The 12,241-nt window shown below is 35.7% G+C and overlaps 1 pseudogene; it reads left to right on the top strand.

The window, feature by feature from the left end:
- Positions 1-1,273: 1,273 nt before the first annotated feature.
- Positions 1,274-11,287, top strand: LOC149219770 (serine/threonine-protein phosphatase PP1 isozyme 2 pseudogene; annotated as a pseudogene).
- The last annotated feature ends 954 nt before the right edge of the window (positions 11,288-12,241 follow it).

Raw genomic sequence — 12,241 nt, 5'->3', positions numbered from 1 at the left:
ACCCACTTTCCTTGACTCACTGTAGCGGTCAGAACCTTGATACTGATAGAGTTATCTTACTTGCCTCTGTGCGACATCGTGGTCAAGGCATTACCTTACAACCCACTACTAGGACTCCTACACCAAATGGTTTGATGTCTAATTGGGACATCTGACCAGGGAGATCCCCTTGACATGTTGGTGCGTCTAGCACCTTCAACACTACCTTAGAGTGCATAATGGATATTATTTATCTTATGAGAACTAGAGTCAAATGAGAAGCTTTTTCTTCTTATGAGAACATGGGGGATTCACTCAATTAACTACTGACATATCACATGCATTCGTGACATATTAAACAATACCCTTAATTTGACTACATATTGGAAAATACCTCTAAAAATCCCAAGCCCCTACCAATACGAACCAAATATACCTTCCCAATTTAACAAACCCCTACCTTCACTAGATATTGCAGGTGCCCATTTTTTCATTAACATTTTTTATACCCCCTTATATTTTTTCATTAACATTGAGCTCCATTTTTTATACTAGCCAATATAAAAACCCTTTACCCCCTATATATCCCTAGATATGTTATGTCACTTTTTCCTCAATATGTATGCACCAATATGAACCCATGTGGAATGGTATTTCTCCCCTAGTGAAGCCCCCATGTATGAGCAGCAAAGTTCAATGAGAAGTTTTCCTAGATGCCCCTCAAACTATGCATAATGGGTTTGCATTTATGAACAATGTTTGAATATGTTTCATAAATGGCATCTTTTTGGTGAATACAATGTTGGGTTAGTTAAGAGATAAAATTTGAAGATTGAAGTAACTCTAAAATACTTCTACTAAATGAGAGATTAAGAGGTCAAACTTCATGGTTATTATACAATGTATAATAGAAACATGGATTATTTTTTTCCAGCAACATTGATCCTTGTAGATAATTTACTGTCGGAAACAAGTCAAAGGAGGGTTTTTTATTTTATTAGGGATTGATTAATACATTTATTAGTTGTATCTATTCTTTATTCTTTTCCTTATTCAGTCCGAATATTTTTTTTTCCTTTTTCATCTATTCGAAAATTGAAGTGTTGGAATTAGCTATGACTCATGGTTATGGCCCCATGGTCTGGGTGGGTGGGTAAATGTCAGTGGGATAGACTTTGAATTCTAGCCCACAAAATCAAAGCTAGACAAGGCGTTAGGTCGTAGAGAAATTGGATGTAGGTAACATAGGCACTGAAGAAGAGATAGATTAGGGATTGCATCAGAGTTAACACAGATGGTGATGGATCCAATTTTGGTAGACGATATCATGGACCTACTTCTAGGTGTTAGGTCGATAAGCTTCAAACCCGTTGCAATAACAAATACAGAGATTAGGAAAATCTCCCAAGCTTGCAAGCAAATTTTTTTGTCACAGCCCAATCTATTAGAGCTTGAAGCACCCATCAAAATCTGTGGTGACATCCATGGTCAATATTCAGACTTGCTAGGGCTATTTGACTATGGTGGCTATCCACCAAAAAAAAATTACCTATTTCTTGGTGATTATGTTGATCGTGGAAGACAAGTTGTAGAGACAATATGCCTTCTTATGGCCTACAAGATCAAATACCCAAAAAAAAAAAATCCTCTTAGGAGGAAATCATGAATGTGCTTCAACCAATAGAATATATGGCTTTTATGATGAATGTAAATGGTGCTTCAATGTTCGACTGTGGAAGATTTTCACAGACTGATTCAATTGCTTGCCTATTCTTGTTGTTATTGATGAAAATATTTGTTGTGTGCATGGGGGCCTTTGTCCGCATTTGGAGGACTTGGATGACATCATAAATTTTCCACGCCCTACATATGTTCTAGATCATGGACTTTCATGGACTTTTATGTGATATTATTTGGGTTGATCTAGATAAATACATTGAAGGTTGGGGTGAGAATGGCAAAGCAGTATCATATAACATTGGATTTGATAGAGTAACTGAATTTATATAGAGGCATGACCTACATATTATTAGTGGTGTTCATCGTGTGGTAGAAGATGGATATGAGTTTTTTGTGGATAGGCAGTTTGTCACCATATTTTTTTCTCCAAATTATTGTGGAGAATTTTATAATGTTGGGGATATGATGAGTGTTTATGGAATTATAATCATGTGCTCCTTCCAAATATTAAACCTATCTGAGAATAACGAAACATCTTATTTTGGAAATGTATCAAGAATGGGCACACCACCTAGAATGTTCAGACATGCTCTCACGTAAGGTCTATTGAGCTGAATTTGTTGAGTAACTGGAGCTCATTGTTACAAAATCTTATGTTTTTTTTTTAATACACGATGTAAACAAGATTTTCTTATGATTGAACAAATTTTGAGTTCCATCCATTTTTTACAGATTCTATCTGTTACTTTGACTAGAGAGATTTTGGTAGAATGAGCTTTAGAAGAAATATGATGGTAGAATGAGCTTTGGAAGAAATATGATGTCAAGTTTTTTTAATAAACACACTTCCTCTCTGATAAAGGCAATTAAGGAATCGAATAACAACACTGATATTTTAATATGGCTACATGCCTCTTCTGTTGAACATTGCTATCCGTTCTTGCAAAACATGAGTAGTGAAGTTCATAAGATAAAAGGTGATAAAGGAGACACTTGGTGATAAAGGGTAATAAAGGCGACACAATTGAGATTCACGACAACTGTTGAGGACGAAGAATCTCAACAATGTCACCAACAAGAACCTCACAATAAAATGGCTATCGGAAAAATAAAATAGAGCCATATAAATGAAATAAACATGGATGGTCTATTATCTGAGTATCCACAAATATTATATTGAAATTAGATATAAAATGGATGTAGATATAGGCACACATGTAAAACATATTGGAACAAGATTAACTAACTGTGGACCCTAATCTAGATATATTTGGAAATTAACGAAATTGAAAAAATATAAGAATCAAATTTCATGAAGAGAAGATATGTAAAAGAGTCATATGTGTGAAATAAAGACGGATTGTGGGTTATTTGAGTATCGAATAAGAGATAGAAATTGGATAGAAACTAGATGTAGATATAGGCACACATGTAAATCATATTGGATTCTAAGGTATCTAGGAGATTGGAACAAAATTATGTAACCATGGACCTTAATATAGATTTATTTGGAACTGAACCAAATATGGGATCTAGACATAAGGCACTACATTAGAACGAAATATCGAATTGGATATTATACATTTCATGAGAGATAATCTAACATGTAGAAATCTAGGATATTTCCAAATTCATTCAAGCTAGCTTTTCCCATCACCATCCCAAACAATTTACATGTAACATGCTTCAACAACATTATTAATAAATTAAGTGAAATATATTATCACATAATACGATATTTAATACTTAAATTAAGTGAAATATATTCATCTAATTAATTAATATCTATTATATTTGTTTGATTAAATTAATTAATATCTACGATAATAATACTTAATTAATATTTACTATACCATCATATTTATTTAATTAAATTTATGTTATTTATTCTTTCAACATAAGTAATCATTATATTAAAATTATGCTTGTTCACAACAAACACTTCGGAAATCTTACATGTCGGCTTTATTTTTTCTTTACTCTGTATCTGAAATTGCCACTTAACACCACTGAAAGGCTACATATTTTCTCAAATTTCAATACATTTCTAGATGTATAATTTCAACATAGTTTTCCTAACAAAAACCAAAATTTACAACCATATATACTTAATTTTAGAATGTCTTTGAGTCATACCTATTAAAATATAAAAAATTTCCTCCTCAGCTCCAATTCACATTGCAATAATCATTTAGTGAGGTACGCAGGTAATCTTACAATTCTACTATCTGTTGGTAAAGAACTCCTATTTTTTCCTTCTATATATCCATATTTTCTATCAGGTCTTGGACCTTCTCCATCTCTTGCACAATTATCACCATGTGCTCGCTAAGCTTCAAATTCATCATGATCGAATTGAGTTGAAAGACATCCAATTTCTTCATTGACTATGTTACCTTATCTATGCATTTGCAACTAGTATATGAGGCATCACTGTTGGAACCCACAACATATTCCTACCCTCTCCACATCTTAGAATTTCAGCTCTCTCCATTTGTTTTTTTTGGAAACCTCTTTCCCCTCAAAGGTTGATTTGGTTAGCTCAACCAGTCACACTCAATAACACTCCCCCATGATTCTTGGCATGCCCAATATCTCTCACCCAAACGTGCATGTTATGTGCAGGGATGCATGACCTAGAAGCAAAGAGTCAATGCGACTCTCCTATGCTACTAGTGCCCTTACATGGCTACAATGTTAAGACCCATGAACTTGGGTCTAAAGTGGTTTCTATGGAGATGGATGTTTTGTCCCCCACAAGTACTTCCATCATGCCAAGGAATATGCTTTCTTTGAGACTAGCACAATAAAATATATCCCAAATTCATTAGCTTTCCTTCCCCTAACTTATCTGAGCTACCCTACGAATGTTTAGACTAGACATTGTCACAAATTATGTTTCCACCATTCAGAAATTGAAAAAATTCCAAGCTATTGTCATCCACCCACCAAATAGAACAATGGAGTGACACCCTATAAGTCTTAGGCTTCAAACAAATCTTTAAATCCTGAAAGGAAAAAGTCACCAACAAAGGAGGTGGTGTAGCAGCCTAGTATTTGCAGTTAAACCATGGAACCTACCATATCCACCCTCATCTACACTATCTCTCCAAATTGAAATTTGAATTCAATATCCATTGTGGCCATAATTGAGTCTTCAACCATAGATTACATGCCTTTCCATATATCCCACATGTTTCCAACCTTACCTCAACATTATTATTCATAATTTTCATGTCTCTCAATGCAATTAATGTTGAAGGCATATGAACTTCTCTATTATATAAATTAGTCATGCAGTTAATCTCGGTCCCTGTGATTATTTTTATATTATTTTGAATGAATTCAATTAATTTACTTGGGGTTCCATGACATTCGTGCAACCCCCCATCCATTTTTATTATTTTTTCTTGCATAGTTTATGAGCTTATGTGCATGGATCTTATAGTAATATATTAAAAAAATCCACAGTCTATGTTACCTTCCACAATAAATAGTATTTTCCTTGAGATTAAGTAAAATTCCCCCATCCCATATCTCCATTTTTATCTAATTTTCTCGCCTAGAGCTGACACACTTGGTTTGCACAATTATTCGTCATTTTGACTTTATTAGAATATAGTTTTTGTTTTTTGAGGATTTTCAACAACCACTTGATTCTCTTCATAAGATTCCCAAGTGCTTATCTCTTGGCAAAATCCCTTTGTGTAGGTTTTGAATGGTGATGAGTGAGTCTCCTAAGGTGTTGATATTTGGCACTTGTGTAATTTTGGGCAGTATCAAGCCTCACAAAATACCATGCATTTATACCTAGTTGTTAGTCATTGTTCCCAACCCCCATGCATATCTCTTGATGGAATTTCCTTTGGGGCTATACAAAACCCCTCCCCCTCTTGACACCCCTTGAATTCTATCCTCAACCCCTCCCCATGAGGTTTGAAAATTAAATTTATATTTTTAATCAACATTAATTGATATATTAAATTAATTATCCTTTGTATCATATAACTATATATTATGTAACATATTATTACCATATATTATCCTTATATGAGCACATATTTCTGTGTTAATGTAATATATTTATCCTAAACATTACTAATCTAATGCATTTATCCTTGACCTTTATCCTTTCTCTTTCTTTTTTAGGGTTTTTTGACTTTTTAGGCTTTAAACCTCTTGTTTTAATTTTAGTTATATTGTTGACCTCTCCTTTCTCGTCTCTCATCTTATATTTAATCTTTTGTTTCATTTATTCTTCCCCTTGGCTTATTTTTTCTGATGACAAGTCCAGTTATGTGATTTTAAACATCGACTTAAAAAATTCTATTGTGGAGTCTACTCCAGAAAATCAAACAACTCATTCCCATAGGAATCTCAAATAAATGCTTGTTCTTCTAATTTTTTGGGTCCTCTTATTATTTACATTTTGTGCATGAGTTTCTAGGAGTCATTCAAATATTATTCTTCGAGCATCCCAACCTTAAGCATTTGGAAAATAATCAAATAGTAGTGATTTAGATAGGACACTAAATGTTGATATAAATTCCTATTTAGTGACCTTTTTAATCTAAGATATAGATCTAATCTCTTTACAAAACCAAAGTTTTTTGTGATAGTTTTCAACACAATTGTAAGAAACTACAAAAAAAAAATCGATGGAATATGCATCCCTGGGAAACCCTCTATGCAGTTCCCCTCATTTCAAGGATGGTACCTAGGGTAAATTAAGTTATCACAATTTTCACAACCTATCCTAGTTGGTAAATCAAGTGAGGCCTAACAATATCGTAGAGGTAGCTAACCTAGGGACAACCTTGTGACCTCCTTCTTTTAATCCAAAACACCCAAAAACTCAATATATCCTATTATACTCACAAAATTTTGGGCATTGGGATTACCGGAAGAGTATAATTAGTCTTGCTTTGTAGCACAAAAGTGAGAGTAGAAGTGTTTCCACCATGCTAGTGCCACACAATGTACTCATTTAAGATCTCAACAGGTAAATCATGAAAATTGAACTCGGGTGGGATGGATAACAGACATTCTTCCTACCAACAAAAGATAGACTCATTTGAAAAAATATATATAGAACCCAATTGAGAAGAAATATGTTTTATGTTCTAATATAATCATCATTAACAAGAAGTATGAAGAAGAAATAATTGTAATAGAGACTATTTAGTGTCTCATAAACCCTTATAGATGTTTTCTGTTTTGTAAGTAAACACCATTCTATTAGATCATATAAAAATTACATGATGATTAACTCTTTTACAATGGTCAACCACATGGAAAACCCAACCAACAACATAAACTGAGTATATTGGTTGAAATTAATAGCATAAAGTCAAGAGTGTATCATGATATACATGATAACATAATATCAAAAGGTTACGTAATCAACATAGTTCACTAATAAATAAAATAAAATACATGCTTGATAATGTTGAATAATGGAAAATTCAAAACAAAGGGAGATGAATCATTATAGATGTCCATTAGGATGAGGTGGATATATCTATAACCTTTGGGTTAGCTAGATTAGACTATTGAGCTGACCCCTTTCCTTGCTTTAGCCTTCCTTCTATGCATTGTAGGTGAAGATACATTTTAACCATGTGGGTAGTGATGTTAGTCAAATCTCATTGAATTCCATCCAACTCGTAGGTAATCTCAACCTTGAAATCATTCTTTTCTAAGAGGACTTTACCAAGAAGGGATTTGACATACCAATATAAAGCTACAGTATGGAGGTATTAGTTTTGTCTTCCCTTTGTATGCCTAGGGTTTAAAATATAATCTACAACTGTAACGAACAATTCAGAATCCAATTATGCCTCTTTCACTTGTGATAACTGCTTCTACATTGTGAATTTATTCTTGAATAGTTGGCTAGGTTTGCACTCTCTATAATTAAGCGAAAGATTGAGGTGTAATGGCAACCTGAGACCTACTATGCATGTCTCTATTATGGGCTCCCCATCAAAGCTCCATTATTTTCCTAATTCATGCTAAAGTAGGCTTCATAAATAAGGAAGTAGAGGTGAGGAATATTATCAAATAAGAACCATGCTTCATAAGAAATCACCCAAGCACAGGGTGTAATAATATTAAGGAGCCAAAGATTTCTCTCTCCCTAAGAAATCCCACCCAAGACACATCTGAGAGCGTTAATAAGAACCACACTGTAGAGAGACTCTAAATAGGTCAAAGTTATACGAAACCAACTTTGTGAGAGGGAGAACATCCAACCTTATGGCTCTTAGGTCTAAAATTGAGCTAACAAAGAGAGGCGACCTATAAAAATGAAAATACCAAAATAATGAATAAAATACCTGACACAACCCTGCCATGTCATGAAGCCACAAAGTGGTTCTTTCCCTACAACTACACTAGAGAGGTGTACACTAGCACACCATCTTTCCAACCCATATCTATTGAATTCTACACCCAAAATTCCCAAAATACATTCTAGACATGAAAGGCTAGGAGGGCCTCTACCTTATCACAAAGAAGTGCACAAAGTCTTAGTACTTATACAGTAACCCTTGCACAAAAAAAATAATTTATTTGTTGGACACCTAATCCTCAATGGGTTAGTGTGGAAGCCGAATAGACAAAAGGAGTCCAAGAGAGCTTGGGATGTGGAACCCAACGGTCACAATATGTAATATAAATGTATATCACTTGTTAATAAAAGTTGTACTCTCATGTTTTACCCTTAAGATACCTTTGCTGCCCATGTGTGTTTAACATGATACCAGAGCAGGCGAATTCTGATCGTGCTCTAATTTGAGCCCTTGATTTTGTTAGTTTTTCTCTATTGGCTCTATCCTACTTGCCAGAACTTGAGTGCTCTGATTTCCTACATGACCTAACAGTCCACTAATTTGGGCTCTGTCAGAAACACATTTTCTCATTTTTGGGAATTCTCTGCAATTGTCAGTGCTCTTTCTTTGCAACGTCCACTGTTCGTCTGGTCATTTCAATAAGTATAACCTCTGTCCCTATTTTTTGTGCATTTGATAACAAGCCACTCTTGATATGTACACTGGTTATATGTAAGCATTACTCTCCTCCCAGGCTGTGAATTCTGACCTGCCCCCTCAAGAACCAAAGCTGATGTTCACTGAAATATCATCCAAACCTTAAAACATCTGTTGCATGAACTGAGGCTTTATCCCCTTTAACAATTCTTGATATCCATTTGAACTCTAACTCTCTCCATCTCACACTGGAATTCGGGGGATTCTGGGGTTTCTAGTTCGAATCGCTCGAGCACAGTTTCTCGAGTTCTTTTTATCTCTTTCTTTTTATTGCTTTAGAGCTGGACTCTCCTTGACGTTGCAGAAAAATCTCCACAGCTCTGTCCTTACTAATACCAAAAAATCGTGTTCAGGCAATTGCAGAGCCTGACAAAAGAGTCATAGTAATCATTTTAAAGTTTGAAATGCTAGAGACATCGGACGAATTCAGGACATTAAACAACCTATTATGCCATGCAGTATGCCTAGCTGGTATTCATAAATTAACGTGAGTGTGTGTTGCTACTGATGATTTGGAGTCACTTATATATGGAAAGAGCTTTACAAACCCCATGAGCTGAGTGTGTATTTTCTGTCACCTCCTTTGTCCTCCACCTACTCTCATTTACTTTGGTTTATGATTCCATGCCCTTCCAACCATATTGATTTAATATATATACATATTTGTGCATTTTGTGAGTTAGCTGAAAACTGTGAACCCATAGCTTCTGTTGTGGTCTACCTTCTCAGTGCTGTGTGGACCCTCCTTTTTGTGTTTGGATTTTTTCTTTCGTAAACAAGATTGGAACCTTTGCTTTTACCAAGCGCATACATTTGTTTTGTCTTACAATTCAGCGTTGAAGGCGTCACAGCGACGTGGTCTCCAACTAGCCTGCAAACTCTTGGACGAATGGTTCGGCAAGTTTCCAGTAAATTGCATATTTCAGATACGTTCGAATCTGTGCATTTTCCTATGATCTTGGGCAATATAACCATCGGAGTAACTTGAATCTTTGTTTGGAATAAGCTTACAGGAGATACTACCAAACTTTGAATTCCCACAGTCACATCCAAATCGCCTTCTCGTCCACAACTCTACCACTTCATGGCCTTCGTGACAAGTTAAAGAGTAGGTTGTACCTACGCCACCATTGCCTGGGGACGCATGTCACGCATGAGAAAACAACCTGTCTGTTCATATACCCTTTTGGTAACATGCATTCTTTTCCCAAATAGGCTTCCAATTCTTGGGCGTCCACACTCTCTATGTACTCGTCAATGGTGAGTGTAGTCTCATTTTCATTCTCAAATATATCACCCATTTTGTTGAATAATATAGAATCCTTCCAACTTCATGGTGACTCTCCAATCAAATGAAATTGGATGTCTGCAAAAGTGCTTCTACTATGTGGGTCAATTTCTCTTCTCATAATAATTCGCTTGAACACTTGGAGCATGTAGCAAACGCTTTAAACAAAGTTGTCAATCAAAGAATCTTCGAGAACTTTCCTATTCCATTGAGAAGTTCACTGATTAGTTCTATAATGGATTTTATAATGGAAGAGTTCTTGTCCATATTCATCCTTGCATTTTGACAGAGATATATTGGTTTGTGTTCTATGTACATCGAAGCTGACTTGTGACAAAAAAGGTTCCTGTGAAGAGAATATATGCTTCCTATATGTTGTATCATATGATTGGATAGCGTGAATGTATAGTAGTTCATGTGCTGGTTATATGGTTCGTGTGTCCCCACTCTTTACATGTTCATTGAAGGTGCTCTTCACATATAGCATTGAAGGCTATACATTGAAATCATGTCTTTTGGATTGGCATAGTATTGTTATTGAATTGTGTTGATGGTTGAGAGCTACATTGAGCCTTTGAAGCCAATGTTGGTTATACATGCACGTTGAATGGGTCTCTAATGTTTAACATGTTTATGAAGATATATTAGAATTTTGTTGCAAGCATTGTGATTATTTAGGGTACATTTTCACCTCAACTCATACAAAAACAAGCTCCTGGTGGTGCATTTCTAAGTGTTGAGAAAAATGGCTACAATTACTAAAGTATTAGAGTTCATGAAAAATCTTATACAATCTATTATTGATGTAACATTCTAAATCAGCAAAGGCTCTCTCTTAGAAATTCAAACATGTCTACAATATGCACAAGAACAGATTGAATTTTTGCAGCTTGAATCTCAACTACAGCAGGAAGAATTACAGTAGTGGAGTCATCATTCTGAACCTGTTTCTATTCAGAAGATTGAAATAGACTCCCATAAATAGCGAGACAATAATGTTTCAAATTCAGATTCAGTGCCTAATATAATAATAGATTTGCGTGCAAAAGCAGAAATTCAGTCTTTACTTCCCAAGCCCGTCATTAGCACTTGGGAACAGCTTGTCCACAACAAGCACATAAGTGGTCTTGGATATCACAAGGACTTGTCCTTTCATACTCCAAACTACTCGAAGCCCGTTCAGTTTCAAAATGTTGGATTCATTCATGACAGTTCACCTGCTCCTCATGACAGCTCACATCCAGTTGTTCCAGATTCTGCCCCTCTTCCACAACAACAAAAACAACAATAGATTATGAAATGCCAACACTGTGACCGAGTTGACCATTTGAAAGATCATTGTTTTGATCTTCATCCATGTAACCACTATCATAAAACCATCCATTCTTCACACACATGCTTCAGAAACAAGCCTCCTGCAAGAACAAAGATTCATCTTGGATGGATCGCTTCTTGGCAATGAGCATCAACAACCCAGAAGATATTCCAATCACATGCCAGAACTTGTTCCAAAGTATTGAACAGTCTTGGAGTTGATTTTTCTCCATCATCTCACCTTGTATTTGACAGGGGGGAAATTATGGTCATCTACAAGCTTCAAAGCCACATCAAGCAAGCCTGAGCCACAACCTGCCATACCAGATTCAGAGTTGTAGCCAAACAAAGTTGCCCCTGAGCATGCCTTCAGTTGGTAATTGGGGACACTTCCTCTAGCAGAAGACTTCATCTTCTTGCCAGTTTTGGAAGAGTTCTAGGAATTGCATTAAGCATTCTAGAGTTATTGGTCATCCTTAAACCATCATAGGTTGAGACTTCCCTTTTCAGGTTGAAGTTCTCCCTTTTATGCGGGGTGAGACCTCCCTTTATTGGTTGAAGGTTTCCCTCTTCAAATCAATAAGAGCACTTCCTCTAGGAGAAGACTTCAACTTCTTGCCAGTTTTGGAAGAGTTCTGGGAACTGCACTAAGCGTTCCAGTGTTGGTGGTCATCGTTAAACCACCGCCCTTTATACCAACATTTCAGAGAGCACATTCAACCTAGTGCTGCCATGCATTTTTGCACATTTTGTATTTCAGCTCTCTTCTTGGACTCATACATAACCCTTCAGATTAAGGGGGGGAAAGTTGGACACCTAATCCTCAATGGGTTAGTTTGGAAGCCGATTAGACAAAAGGAGTCCAAGAGACCTTGGGATGTGGAACCCAACGGTCACAATATGTACTATAAATGTATATCACTTGTTAATA

The sequence above is a fragment of the Pinus tabuliformis genome, chromosome Q (genome assembly GCF_031772625.1).
Source record: "Pinus tabuliformis cultivar Carrire ecotype Pingquan chromosome Q, CPIR1, whole genome shotgun sequence".
Classification (NCBI taxonomy): Eukaryota; Viridiplantae; Streptophyta; class Pinopsida; order Pinales; family Pinaceae; genus Pinus; species Pinus tabuliformis.
This window is presented reverse-complemented; position numbering and strand designations above follow the sequence as displayed.